Genomic DNA, 13,463 nt, shown 5'->3' with positions numbered 1-13,463 from the left:
AGCAGGTGAAGAATCCTCCTGCAACGCAGGAGACCCAAGAGATGTAGGTTCAATTCCTGAGTTGGGAAGATTCCTGGGAGAAGAAAATGGCAACCCACTCCAGTTTTCTTGCCTGGAAAATTCCATGGACAGAGGAGCCTGGTGGGCTACAGTCCATGGGGTTGCAAAGAGTCAGACTGAGCAATTAAGCATGCATGCATGCTTAATCAGCCACAAGGCATGGGGTGGGGAGGTGGGGGTGAGGAGGTTAAGTGTGAATGACCTCAGAATTACCGGCAGAACTTGTTACATAGACAAGGGGTGAGTTCCACTGTCAGAGACTCTGATTCCAGAGGTCTGACTCAGTGGTTCTTCCAAACAACAGTCCAGGTGATTCTGGGGCAGGTAATTCGGATAATTGTTGAGACATTGATCTTGTAGACTAAACGAAGGGGGTTGTGAAGGAATGTGGTTCTGATGTCAGACACTTCAAGTTTGAATCAGTTACCTAATCTGTGAGTCTTAGTTTTGTCATTTGTAAGAGTAATAAAACCCATTTCACGGGATTATTATGAGTGTCAAATGCCTGGCATTCCCACAAGGGAATCTATAAGATGGGAAGAGGAGGCCTGTTGGGCAAACACATAAAAGTATCAGGCTTCAGAATCCAGGTGCAGGATGTATCTTGAAGATATGTGGGCTCTTTCCAAGCTTCTCTCTAGTTGTGGCAAGGGTTTAGTTGTCCCACAGCATGTGAGATCTTAGTTCGCCCAAACAGCAATTGTACCAGTGCCCCCCTGCACTGGATTCTTAACCACCGGACCACCATGTAAGCCCCTCCTCTTGTGTTTTTTTAAGATGGTGCATATAGGAAGGGGGCTTCCCAGGTGACTCAGTGGTAAAGAACCCGCCTGCCAATGCAGGAGACACAGGCTCAATCCCTGGGTCTGGAAGATCCCCTGGCGAAGGGCATGGCTACCCACTCCAGTATTCTTGCCTGGAGAATTCCATGGACAGAGTAGCCTGGTGGGCCACAGTCCATAGGGTCACAGAGAGTCTGACACAACTGAGCATGCACATAGATATATATGACAACGAATATGTGCTATGAAGGGAATCATCCAGAATGAAGAAGAAAATGTGACCGTGCAGAAGGAAGAGGAAATAATTAGGAAGGCTAAGTGCTAGAGACGGTGGTGGGAGCTGGACTCAGTGTGTCTGGGTCTTGCCAGGGAGCAAGGACCACAGAGGGTTGGAGCAGAGGGGAACAATTGTTGGGAGCTTTGTAGACTTGGCAGTGAAAGAAGAGGAAGTTCTCCTCTAATTATTTCTGTTTTCTCCATGAAAGTGAGAATGAGGGCGGAGACGGGAGAGATTGGAGAAGACAGGTGGTGAAATCACCCTTTGGGAGAATGGGACAAAAATTGACCAGAGAAATAGAGTTGAAAGGCTGTGTGTGTCTGAGAGCCCTCTTAAAAATGATGGCCCCCAATTTGAAGTGAGGTTACTCAACATTACTGAGGGCTCTTCTCCAGCCTTATTCAGCTCACTTGGTGTACAAGTCAAGAAGAGAGGGAGAGAGGGCAAGGGCTGATTGACACAGCGATCATGGATTCTAGGCTGAGCAGGAAAGTACGTGCAGATAAGCACACGTCACGTTCACCATCACCGCCGTCTTCGACTGCCGGAGCAGTTGTTACTTTCACTTGTGTTTTAAAGCTACGAAATAGAATTTACTACAAGACATAGCATTTTATTTGCTTTTAAAACTTATTTTTTATATCTATAAAGATATGAAAGACCTTGGGAAAACTGGATTTTTTTTAATCTGTCATGATAGGCTCCCGGGTTTTTTGTTGTTTTTTTTTTATTTTTACAGAGTACAGATAAGACATAGGGAAGCCTGGGAACAACTTTCTCATGCAGTCTTCACCCACATAAGGGTCAGTTTCTGAGAAACCATGTGCTCTGCTGATGAACAACTCAGGTAGCGGTGGGAGGCAGATCTGGCCTCCAAGCCACTTTCCATCACTGACTGACTCTAGCCAGGTTCCTTCACTTTTTCACCCCAGTCTTCTCAGTCATGTAATCAGGAAACAGCATGTACCTCCTAGAATGGCAATAAGGATTAAGTAAGAAAATCCATGTAAAGTGCCTAGCAAAGTGCCTGGTATATACCAAACATTCAGTAAAAGATAATCCTATTCTTCTATTAGATACTGACTTTCCCAGTCTCCCTTGTGCCCAAGAATGTCTAATTGACCTTGTTATGGCTTATGAGAGATTAAGAGAAGTCATCTGAGAGGCTTCTGAATTTTTTTTTTTTTGGTTTCCTATAAAGGAGGCAGGCATGATATAATACACATAAGAGTCCCCAACCTGCATATGCACACACACACACACACACACACACACACTTTCTTTCATCTTTCTTCCTTGAATTGAGATGAAATGCTTGGAGTTGTGGTAGCTATTTTGTGATAAACATGAAGGCAACAGTCAAAAGCTAAAGACAGAAAAGCTGAAATGAAGAATTGACCCTAGATCCTTGATAAGACCCAGAGCTGATGAACCAACCTCAGAATGCTCTTCAGAGTTTTTAAGTGAAATAATAAATGCTTGAGTATTTAAGCCACTATTAATTAATTGCCACAGGACTTCCCTGATGGTCCATGGCTCAGACTCTGAACTCCCAATGCAGGGGGAAAGGTTCCATCCCTGGTCAGGGACCTAGATCCCACATGCTGTAACTAAGAGTTTGCATGCTGCAACTAGGAATCCGCATGCCACAACTAAAGATACCAAATGCAGCAACAAAGATCAAAGATCTCACGTGCTGCAACTAAGACCCAGCACAGCCAAATAAATATTTTTAAAGAATTAAAAAATCACATGTACCCCCATGGTGGATTCATGTCAATGTATGGCAAAACCAATACAATATTGTAAAGTAAAAAAAAAAAAAAACTAAATTAATTAATTAAATAAAATAAAAAATCAATCATCACTCACAGCCTAAAGCATCCCTAATTGATTCAATAATATTGTCTATTAGGATTTATTCCAAGCTCCCATCATTGTTCCTTTTTTGACTTGGAGCAGGGAGTCACATCTCTGAGCACCAACTGGGCATTATGAGAGGCAGTACTTAAACCAGGTCATCCACAGTAATGTTGAGCTCCCCTATTATTTTCCATAAAGTCCTCCTCTACAAAGGCTCCAGTAAATGATGTCAGATTCGTGATCTCCAAAGAAGATTTAGCTTCGGGACCAGGGACCAGGCTTGATCACTCAAGAGCTTTTGAGTAGCAGAGTTTTATTAAAGTATAAAAGGGACAGAGAAAGCTTCTGACATAGACATCAGAAGGGGGACGGAGGGTGCCCCAGTTGCTAGTCTTAGCAAGGCCTTATATACTTTTACCAGACCCACTCCCACAACATACATCTTAAGATAACAACATTAGTCAGAAGATTCTATTGTTATATTGACAAAGACAAAGCAATGTAGAAAAAAGTTTGTCTTTTTCTTCTGCTTGAGAGTCCCAGACCCCTGTCTCTTTCTCAAGGGCCCCGGACTCCTTATCAACCTACCTAAGGATGAACTCTCTCACCAACACGATCAGCAAATGAGGGGCTCTTAGCCCTGCATGACTCAAAAATGCTTCTCAGAGATTCCTCCTTATGATACCATATTTGCAGTCCCCCTGGACCAATCCCAAGTTTCATGTGTCTCATATCATATTAACACTCTTCTCACTATTCTGGGTCATTTCCTGGGTATTCTAGTCTGCTTCAAAAGAAAATAGAAAATTTTTCATAATATTTTCAAAATAGAAAGTTTTTCAATAGAAAAACTTGTAATTCTGAGAACCAGGTTCCACAATTGCCCACAAGGGCAGAGAGATGTGAACATGTGAGCAAACACACAGAAACTTAACACAGTGCTTACTTAGCACAAAGGCTGGTCATAGTGGTCTCTCAATGAAAGGCCACTGTTATTACCACGGTCATGACCATTACCAGTATATAACACAGTGGTTGTCACTTCTAAAGTCAGCTCCTCCACAAAGGAAGGAAAGCCCTGTCCTTCCAAGTCCACCCACCCTCTGTGACTTAAAGATCAGGACTTCTTCTGAGGTGGTGTGTTCCCAGGGCAGGAGGGGAATCCCAGGTGCTGGTAAGTGAGCAGGTACCTGATAGGTTACATGAAGAAAGAGGCGGGACTTAGACTGACCATTCAGAAGATGAGTCAGAGCCATGGTGAAGAATCACACCCTATCTTCCCAACCTGGGCTGAAAGTCAAGATGAATTTTGCATTATTCATCACCCAACAAGTATTTATTGAGGTACATGGCAAGTGCTCAAAATTGTACTGTAAAATTCCCCTAGAAAACAAGGGAGACAGTGAGATATATCCTGCAGAGGGGGTTTATGGCTTGATTAAAGGCATTTATTCCAGGAAAACATCCTCAGGTCTCGGCCATTCACTTTCCCGGAATTCTAACTGAGGTACTAAGCTGGAAGATCCCCAAAGATACACAGCAAGCTTCCAATGTGCTCTCCTCTAACACATACACTGCACCTCTATAAACAAGCCAGTCCAAGGCAACTAAATGATGATGTGGTGGGACTCCCCTTTATTTGGGGCCAAAGCAATAAGCAACCTCCTTGTGCTCTGGTCTCTGCTCTGCCCCAGTGGGGAAACACCACAGTGCCTGAAGTAGTGCAAGAGGGCAGGACCACAGCCAGGACTCCTGCATCTCCATTGGCAAACCACCCCACCACCTCCACCACTGAGTTGCTGCACAACTACAGGCGGATCACAGAGCCTCCCTGGACCGCCATCGCCCATCTCCCTAAGTGCCAAGTGAAGGGGCTGAAATCAATGACTTCTGTGATGGTTATTTTCACATGTCAATGTGGCTAGGCCATGGTGCCCAGGTATGTGGTCAAACATTATTCTGGATGTTTATGTGAGGGTGTTTTGGGTGAGACTAAGCTTTAATCTGTGGACTTTGATAAAAAAACAAACGTATGGATACCAAGATGGGAAGGGGAGTATGGAATGGATTGGGAAGAGATTGGGAGTGACCTATATATACTGTTATGTATACAATAGGGCTTCCCAGGTGGCACAATGGACTTCGAGTAAAGCAGATTCACTTCCCCAAGCAAGAGGGAATTCTGCGAGCAAATGGCCTTTGGACTCAAACTCATCTCTTCCTAGGTCTCCAGCCTGCCAGCTTACCCTGTAGATTTATTTTATACTCTTTCTGAGCCCATAATTATAAGAGCCAATTCCTTTTTTTTTTTAAGAATATATGTATATATGTGTGTGTCTATGTTAGATATAATACGTATATGTATGAATGTGTGGTTGTTTGTTGGTTGTTTCTCTAGAATAACTAATACACTCCCCCAAACTCTTTTCTACTTCTAAGATGCTGGAGTCTGACTGGTGGCAGAGGGGAAGGTGGGGGCCTATTTCTCAGGCTGTGGCTTCCCAGGGCAGGGATGTCAAAATGATCAGGACAATGTCCTCTTTCAGGAGGACTTATGCAATGGGCCTCCTCGGCACAGCAATAAATGCCAGCAGTTCCAGAACTGGGACACTATGTACTGTGGGGTACAGACAGAGATAAATTGATATGAATCCAGCCAAGAGGAATCCAAGGTAGGATGTTAGGCAGCCCACCGGGTTTGCCATCCACTGTCAGGACCTCCCCAGATACTCACTGCATTAAGACGCTGTTACCTCAGAGGCAGGAAGAAAGGTTTTTTGGTGTTTTTGTGTGTGTGTGTGTGATGGATGAGGTGTTGCTGTACAGCAGTGTCTGCTGTAGAGTAGACAAAGAGCCTGCCTCTGCGAGACAGAACTGGGGGAAGGAAGAGGGAGGGAGAGCAGACTGATACTGAAACCCATCTGAAGACCACAGCATCAGAAGCACCTGCCCCACACCAGCTGTCATCTGGATGCTCTGGGACTGTTTCAAGGCTATTTAACAACTCCAGGCAGATCCCAGCCACGGCTTTCAGAACTGGAGAGGCCACAGGTGGGAGATGGCAGCTCACTCTCAAGCTCCACTGCAGTCTCTTCTTCCTCCTTAAGTCCTGTGTGTCCTGTATCCCATCCAAGGCCCTCTTCTCTTCCATTCTACACCCTTCTATGTTGTCCCAAAACTTCACCCCTCCTGTTCTGCTGTGCTCCTGAGCAGAGCTCCCAGAGAATGCAAGCATCATGAGAGCAAAGACGGTCACCTCCTGTTCTCTGCTATGCCCCCAGCACCTGGAACAGCTTCTGGACCATAATCAGTGATTAATAAATATCTGTTTATTAATCTATGAATTGATGAATGAACTGCACACAGCCACGTGTAGACATCTCCACTTGGGCTCTCCTGGACTGAGCGTGTATAAAACCAAACACTTGATTTTCCCTCAAAACCTGGGATCGTCTCTCCACCACCCATTTTCTTGCTAAGACCTGACATCTGGGCATCACCCTAATCTCCTTTGCTCTCTTATCACCTCCCAATTTCAATGAGTCTCCAAGTTCTAATCTTCTTAATATTTCTTACGTGTTCAGTTTTCTCTTCCTTCACCTAGAATGAGGAAGGAGGCACCATCATTCCTTTTGTAGTATAGTCATCTGTTGACCTTTCTGCTTTAGCAATCAGCCATGTGACAGCAAAGCCCTAAAGTTCTGACATTTATCTGTATGTGTGACGGGGTGGTGGTAGAGGAGGTAGTTCCCAGAATCCGAATACTCCCTTCTTATTTGCAGAAAATCCTCCACTAAGTGAGAGACAGTGAAAAGCCAGGCCTCTGACTTCCCCAACAGAAGTCAAGGGAGCCATCGTACTCTCCCTGCAGTCATGATCACATGACTTGGCCCCAACCAAACAGAGGCCTCCTCCCCAGGAATAAAAATCTGGGGGGAGGAAAGCAAAGAGGGAGGTTCACTCAGAACTTTTCCGTGCTCCAGCCTTCGTGGGGGCTGTCCCAGCAGGGTGGCGCTGGCAGTGAGTCCTAACCAGCAGACTGCCCCTGGGGTAGGCCCTGGGCTGTGTTCTCTGCAGCCTGGCTCCCTTGGCCCTGCCTGCTGCCCAATTCCTGCTCTCCATCACTCTGAGAAGTGAGCAGTAGTCTTCTGACACATCCCTCTTATTCATAAGTTTATTGGAATCAGTTTCTGGGCTATAGCTAAGAACTCTGACGGCCAAACCTCGTGTTGCCTGTCCTAAACTCCAGCATCTAACAGAGTGCTTGGTTGTTGTTGCTGTTGTTTAGTGGCTCAGTCGTGTCCAACTGTTTGTGACCGCATGGACAATATCCCACCAGGCTCCTCTGTCCATGCTATTTCCCAAGCAAGAATACTGGAATGGGTTGCTATTTCCTTCTCCAGGGGATCTTCCCTACCCAGGGATGGGACCCATGTCTCCTTCATTGGAAGGTGGATTCTTTACCACCAAGCCACCAGGGAGGCCCAGAGTGCCTGGCAGCTAACAGGTAATGTGTTCAGTTCAGTTTAGTTCAGTCGCTCAGTCGTGTCCAACTCTTTGTGACCCCATGAATCACAGCATGCTAGGCCTCCCTGTCCATCACTAACTCCCGGAGTTTACCCAAACTCATGTCCATCAAGTTGGTGATGCCATCCAGCTATCTCATCCTCTGTCATCCTCTTCTCCTACTGCCCCCAATCCCTCCCAGCATCAGAGTCTTTTCCAATGAGTCAACTCTTCACATGAGGTGGCCAAAGTATTGGAGTTTCAGCTTCAGCATCAGTCCTTCCAATGAACACCCAGGACTGATCTCCTTTAGGATGGACTGGTTGGATCTACTTGCAGTCCAAGGGACTCGCAAGAGTCTTCTCCAGCACCACAGTTCAAAAGCATCAATTCTTCAGCACTCAGCTTTCTTCACAGTCCAACTCTCACATCCATACATGACCACTGGAAAAACCATAGCCTTGACTAGACGGACCTTTGTTGGCAAAGTAACGTCTCTGCTTTTGAATATGCTATCTAGGTTGGTTATAACTTTCCTTCCAAGGAGTAAGTGTCTTTTAATTTCATGGCTGCAATCACCATCTGCAGTGATTTTGGAGCCCAGAAAAATAAAGTCTGACACTGTTTCCACTGTTTCTCCATCTATTTGCCATGAAGTGATGGGACCGGATGCCATGATCTTAGTTTTCTGAATGTTGAGCTTTAAGCCAACTTTTTCACTCTGCTCTTTCACTTTCATCAAGAGGCTCTTTAGTTCTTCACTTTCTGCCATAAGGGTGGTGTCATCTGCATATCTGAGGTTATTGATATTTCTCCCGGCAATCTTGATTCCAGCTTGTGCTTCTTCCAGCCCAGCATTTCTCATGATGTACATGATGTACAATATGAAAAAATAATGGATTAGGGATGAATTAAAGGAGGAAGAAAGGAAGCAAGGGAAGGAGGGGAGAGAGAGGAAGGAAAGACAACCATTCTTATTCATTTTTGCCCTTTGGCAACTTCTCAGGTGAGCTTGGGAGTAGGGAGAGAAAGGCTGGGACACTGTGGACCACTCTAAGTATATGAGCTTCAGTGGGATGCATGCTGCTTGTTTGTTTTGTGGTTTTATTTTGTTGGGTTATGTTTTGTTTTGTTTTTCAGCACTAGAATTCTCCTCCCTCTTCACTGGCTGTATCTGGAAGTCCTTAGGAAGTGTGAGAAAATGTACCATCCCAAATTCTGAGAAATCACTAGCAATCAGGCAATAAGTTGACAGCCAAGTACAACAGTGACTCCAGTATGACTCCCTGAGCCGGGAAAGCAAGGCAAGGAAGGAGTAGAACCTGTGCGATTGTGGAGAGAGAATAGGAAACTGAGATTCTGGGAAGGCACATAAATAGAGCTTGTAAAATGCCCATGCTTTATGAAAACCAGCTGAGAGTATAAATAACTTTTCCAAAAACCATTCTGCCATTCCCTTGGACACAGTAATTACACATCTAAGCACCTATCTTAATGAAGCAATCAGAGATATGGACACGTGTATCACAACTACTGAAGCCCGAGCACCAGAAGTCTGTGCTTTCTGCAACAAGAGAAGCCACCGCAGTGAGAGCCCGTGCACCGCAACTAGGGAATAATCCCCTCCAGCAGCAACTGGAGAAAGCCCAAGAGCAGCACCATGGCCCAGAGCATCCATAAATAAATAAAATAAAAACGAAATATGGACAACAGGGAATTCTCTGGTGGTCCAATGGTTAAGACTCCATGCTTTCAACGCAGGGGGCATGAGTTTAATTCCTGTCTGAGAACTAAGATCCCACATGCCACATGGCCAAAAAATAAAAAGAAATATGGGAAGATTTTATGTATAAGAATCATCACGTTAATATTATTTATAACTAGAAAAACAACATTAAGAAAATAGCTGAGTAATACATGTCTCTTTGATACAATGGAACATTAGGCAGGCATTAAAAATAATGTTCACAAAGGGGTCTTAAAAGTTACAAGAAAATGTGGTGACGTAATGTTATATGGAAAAGTCATGGGAAAGGAGCATCTCTTCAGTAAATGGTGTTAGTAAAACTAGACATCCATGTGCAAAAGAATAAAATTAGACCACCATCTCATACCATACACAAAATTAAAATGGATTAAAGACTTGAATGTAATACCTGAAATCATAAAACTAAGAGAAGAAAACATAAATGACAATCTCCTTGGTATCAATCTTGGTGATGATTTTTTGGATTTGATACTGAAAGCCCAGGCAACAAAAGCAAAAATAAACAAGTAGGGCTGCCTTAAAGTACAAGCTTCTGCACAGCAAAGAAGCCATTAACAAAATAAAAAAGCAAGCTATCAAATGGGAGAAGATATTTGCAAGTCATATATCTGATAAGGGGTTAATAAAAGATGCCTACTCCTTGGCAGAGAAGTTATGACCAATCTAGACAGCATATTAAGAACCAGAGACATTTCTTTGCTGACAAAGGTCCATCTGGTCAAAACTATGGTTTTTCCAGTAGTCATGTATAGATGTGAGAGTTGGACCATAAAGAAAGCTGAGCACTGAAGAATTCATACTTTTGAACTGTGGTGCTGTAGAAGACTCTCGGGAGTCCGTTGGACTGCAAGGAGATCCAACCAGTCCATCCTAAAGGAAGTCCTGAATATTCATTGGAAGGACTGATGCTGAAGCTGAAGCTCCAATACTTAGGTCACCTGATGTGAGGAACTGACTCACTGGAAAAGTCCCCGATGCTGGGAAAGATTGAAGGCAGGAGCAGGGGACGACAGAGGATGAGATGGTTGGATGATGTCACTGACTCAATGGACATGAGTTTGAGCAAGCTCTGGGAGGTGGTGATGGACAGGAAAGTCTGGCATGCTGCAGTCCATGTGGTCGCAGAAAGTCGAACACAACTGAGCAACTGGACTGAACTGAACTGATTCAAAATATATAAAGAACTCATACAACTCAACAGCAAAAACAAACAATCCCATTTTAAAATGGGAAGAGAATAGACATTTTACAAAGACATATAGATGGCCAATAGACACATGAAAAGGTGCTCAATGTCACTAATTATTGGAGAAATGCAAGGCAAAACAACATTGAGATCACTTCACATCTACCGGAATGGCCATTATCAAAAAGACAAGAAATAACAAGCGTTGGCAAGGATTTGGAGTAAAGAAATCACTTGTGCACTGCTGGTGGGAATGTAAATTGGTGAAGCCGCTGTGGAAAACACTATGGAGATTCCTCAAAAAAACTAAAAACAGAACTACTATATGATCCAATAATTCCATTTCTGAGTGTTTATCCAAGGCAAACAAAAACAGTAACTCAAAAAGATAAACGCACCCCCCTATTCACTGCAGCATTATTTACAACACCAAGACATGGAAGCCACCAAAGTGTTTGTCATTGGATGAATAGATAAAGAAAATGTGCTATATGTTTATAATGGAATATTATTCAGCCATAAAAAGAAGGAAATCTTGCCATTTGCAACACCGTGGATGAAACTTGAGGACATTGTGCTAAGTGAAATAAGTGAGACAGAAACAGACTGATACCATACGGTCTTACTTATACGTGAAATTAGAAAAAAAAAAACTGAACTCATCAACAGGGAAGAGATTGGTAGTTACCAGAGATGAGGGTGGGGAGCAAAATGAACGAAGGCTGTCAAAAAGTACAAACTTTTAGTTATAAAATTAATGTGCAGCATGCTGACTATAGTAATATTGTGTTGCATATTTGAAAGCTGCTAAGAATACAGATCTTAAAAGTTCTCATTGTATAAAAAAAAATTGTAACCATGTATGGTGATGGATGTTAACTAGACTAATTGTGTTCATCATTTCACAATATATACAAATGTCTAATCATCACATTGTACACCTGAAACTAATATAATGTTGTATGTCAATTATGTCTCAACTTCAAAAGTAATAAAATACAATTTAATAAAGAAAAGATGCATGTAAAATAATGAATAGAGCATGGTCACAAACAAAGAAAAATACCTACATGGGAACAAAGACTGAGAAGAAATGATCAAAATGTTATCAGGGGTTGTCTCTACATAATGGAATTATGTAACTTTCTATAGTTCTCTATAATGGGTCAATATTAATTTGTTGATCAAGAAAAAGGACATACAGTAAAATCCTGGAGTTAAAAATGAAAATTAGATCACCAATGCTATATTTTGTTTTCAGGTTTTTCATTATTTTATCTATTTATTTCTTTATTTTAATTGTATGTGTGGCTGCCCTGGGTCTCTGTTGCTGTGCACGGGCTTTCTCTGGTTGCAGCAAGCAGGAGCTCCTCTCAAGTTGCGGTGCGCGGGCTTCTCACTATGGCTTCTCTTGTTGCTGAGCACAAGCTCTGGAACACAGGCTCAGCAGTTGTGGTACATGGGTTTAGTTGCCCTGTGGCATGTGGGATCTTTCTGGACCAAGGATCAAACCCATGTCCCCCGAGTTGGCAGGTGGATTCCCAACCACTGGATCCCCCAGGGAAGTCCTCATATTTTGCATTTAATTCAGAGCTTTTGGGTTGATTCTGAGGCTAAAGAAGCCCTACCTTCTGCCCAATCACCTTACCTGCCACCTGCCACCTTCCTCTCAGGTGAAGTTTGAAGGGAAGTTTCTGCCATCTCCTGGCACACAGTCCCCTCCTTTCCCCTTATGATTCTAGCCTGTTTCTCTCACCGAAACTTCACCCCTACCTTCTCAGATCTTTAGTTTGGATTCATTAACCTGGCCCACGGGTGACGCGTCTTCTAAGGAGCCACTCTCTCAGGTAGGTGTGTCTCTACAAGGATGCGACAAAATAACCCATTTTCAGTGACTAGGACGTGTGGCATGTGTCACAACCATCCACCACTTGAAAACTTTGGGATGACAACCCATAATTTAGCAAGACTCATCAGTTCCTCCTAGACCCTCTGTCTGAACTCTGAGGAGTTGCTACAGGTTTATTCACTCATAGGTCCAGCACCTTAGCCCATCTAACGTGGAGAAACAGTTATGCACATCCTGTCACAGAATTAATATATTTCCTCATCAAATACACAGTTGCTCTTTACTCAGTATAATATCACAACCTTTGTATTAATCTCAGTTTCTCCTTGCAACAATATATTCTTCTTGCAACAACATATTCTTCTTGCAATAAATGTTAGAACAAAGCTCATATAATTAAATACCCTTGTCACTAAACTATTATACAGCCAAGATCAACTACTCATCAGGTCTGCTCCAGCTTGTTCTGAAATTGTACATAAAATAGACTGTTAGTGTTAATCGCCTCAGTAAAAATAATATTTATAATATAATAGCAATGGCTCATTATGTGCCAAGCACCGTACCAGACTCATAATACCCTTTAATGTTCACAAGAACCCATACAGAAACTGAGCCACAGAGAGGCTGAATACCTTGCCCCACATCACACAACTAAAAACGGTGGAGCTGGGCAGGCTTTCTCAGAGCACCCTAAGTACCCCCTTCCCCTTTCACGGGTTCTATTCCATCATCCCAACTGTGTCTCCAAAAGAGAAATAGTTCTTATCCCCAACAAACAGCACTCTTGAACTTCTGCTTTTGGTATCCTAAGATTCTCTCTGTTTTGCAACTCAAAATTAACTGTTCTAAAACCTCACACCTTCATGTCTCCGGTGTTTTTATTTTTTCAACTTAAGTATCCATCTCATTTTCTAATGTTATTCTTATGCATTATTTTTAGCATTTTTAGAAAGTTTTCTAAGAGCTGAATCCCCTCTCTTAACATATTTTTACATTTTAAAAAGCCTACCTAGAGGAAGCAGACTAGAATCATTCTAGGAGCTGGGTACATGGTCAAGTAAATATTATTTTAATAAACGGGAAAAAAATTAATGAAGCCAAGAATATGCATGGTGGAATTTGGTTTGTTGGCAGCAGTCTACTAAAGAAGATATTTCTGAGTTATCTTC

General features: G+C 43.0%; 1 long non-coding RNA gene across 1 annotated transcript in view; it reads right to left on the bottom strand.

Annotated features, from left to right (window-relative positions):
* Positions 1-1,711: 1,711 nt before the first annotated feature.
* Positions 1,712-13,463, bottom strand: part of LOC147359582 (uncharacterized) — a 32,880-nt gene continuing 21,128 nt past the window's right edge. Inside the window, exon 3 of the long non-coding RNA XR_015140925.1 lies at positions 1,712-2,089. This is a non-coding gene — a long non-coding RNA (uncharacterized LOC147359582). The remainder of the gene's footprint in view (positions 2,090-13,463) is intronic.

The sequence above is a fragment of the Bos grunniens genome, chromosome 14 (genome assembly GCF_055505025.1).
Source record: "Bos grunniens cultivar Pamir isolate PY7600 chromosome 14, Bosgru_T2T1.0, whole genome shotgun sequence".
NCBI lineage: Eukaryota > Metazoa > Chordata > Mammalia > Artiodactyla > Bovidae > Bos > Bos grunniens.
This window is presented reverse-complemented; position numbering and strand designations above follow the sequence as displayed.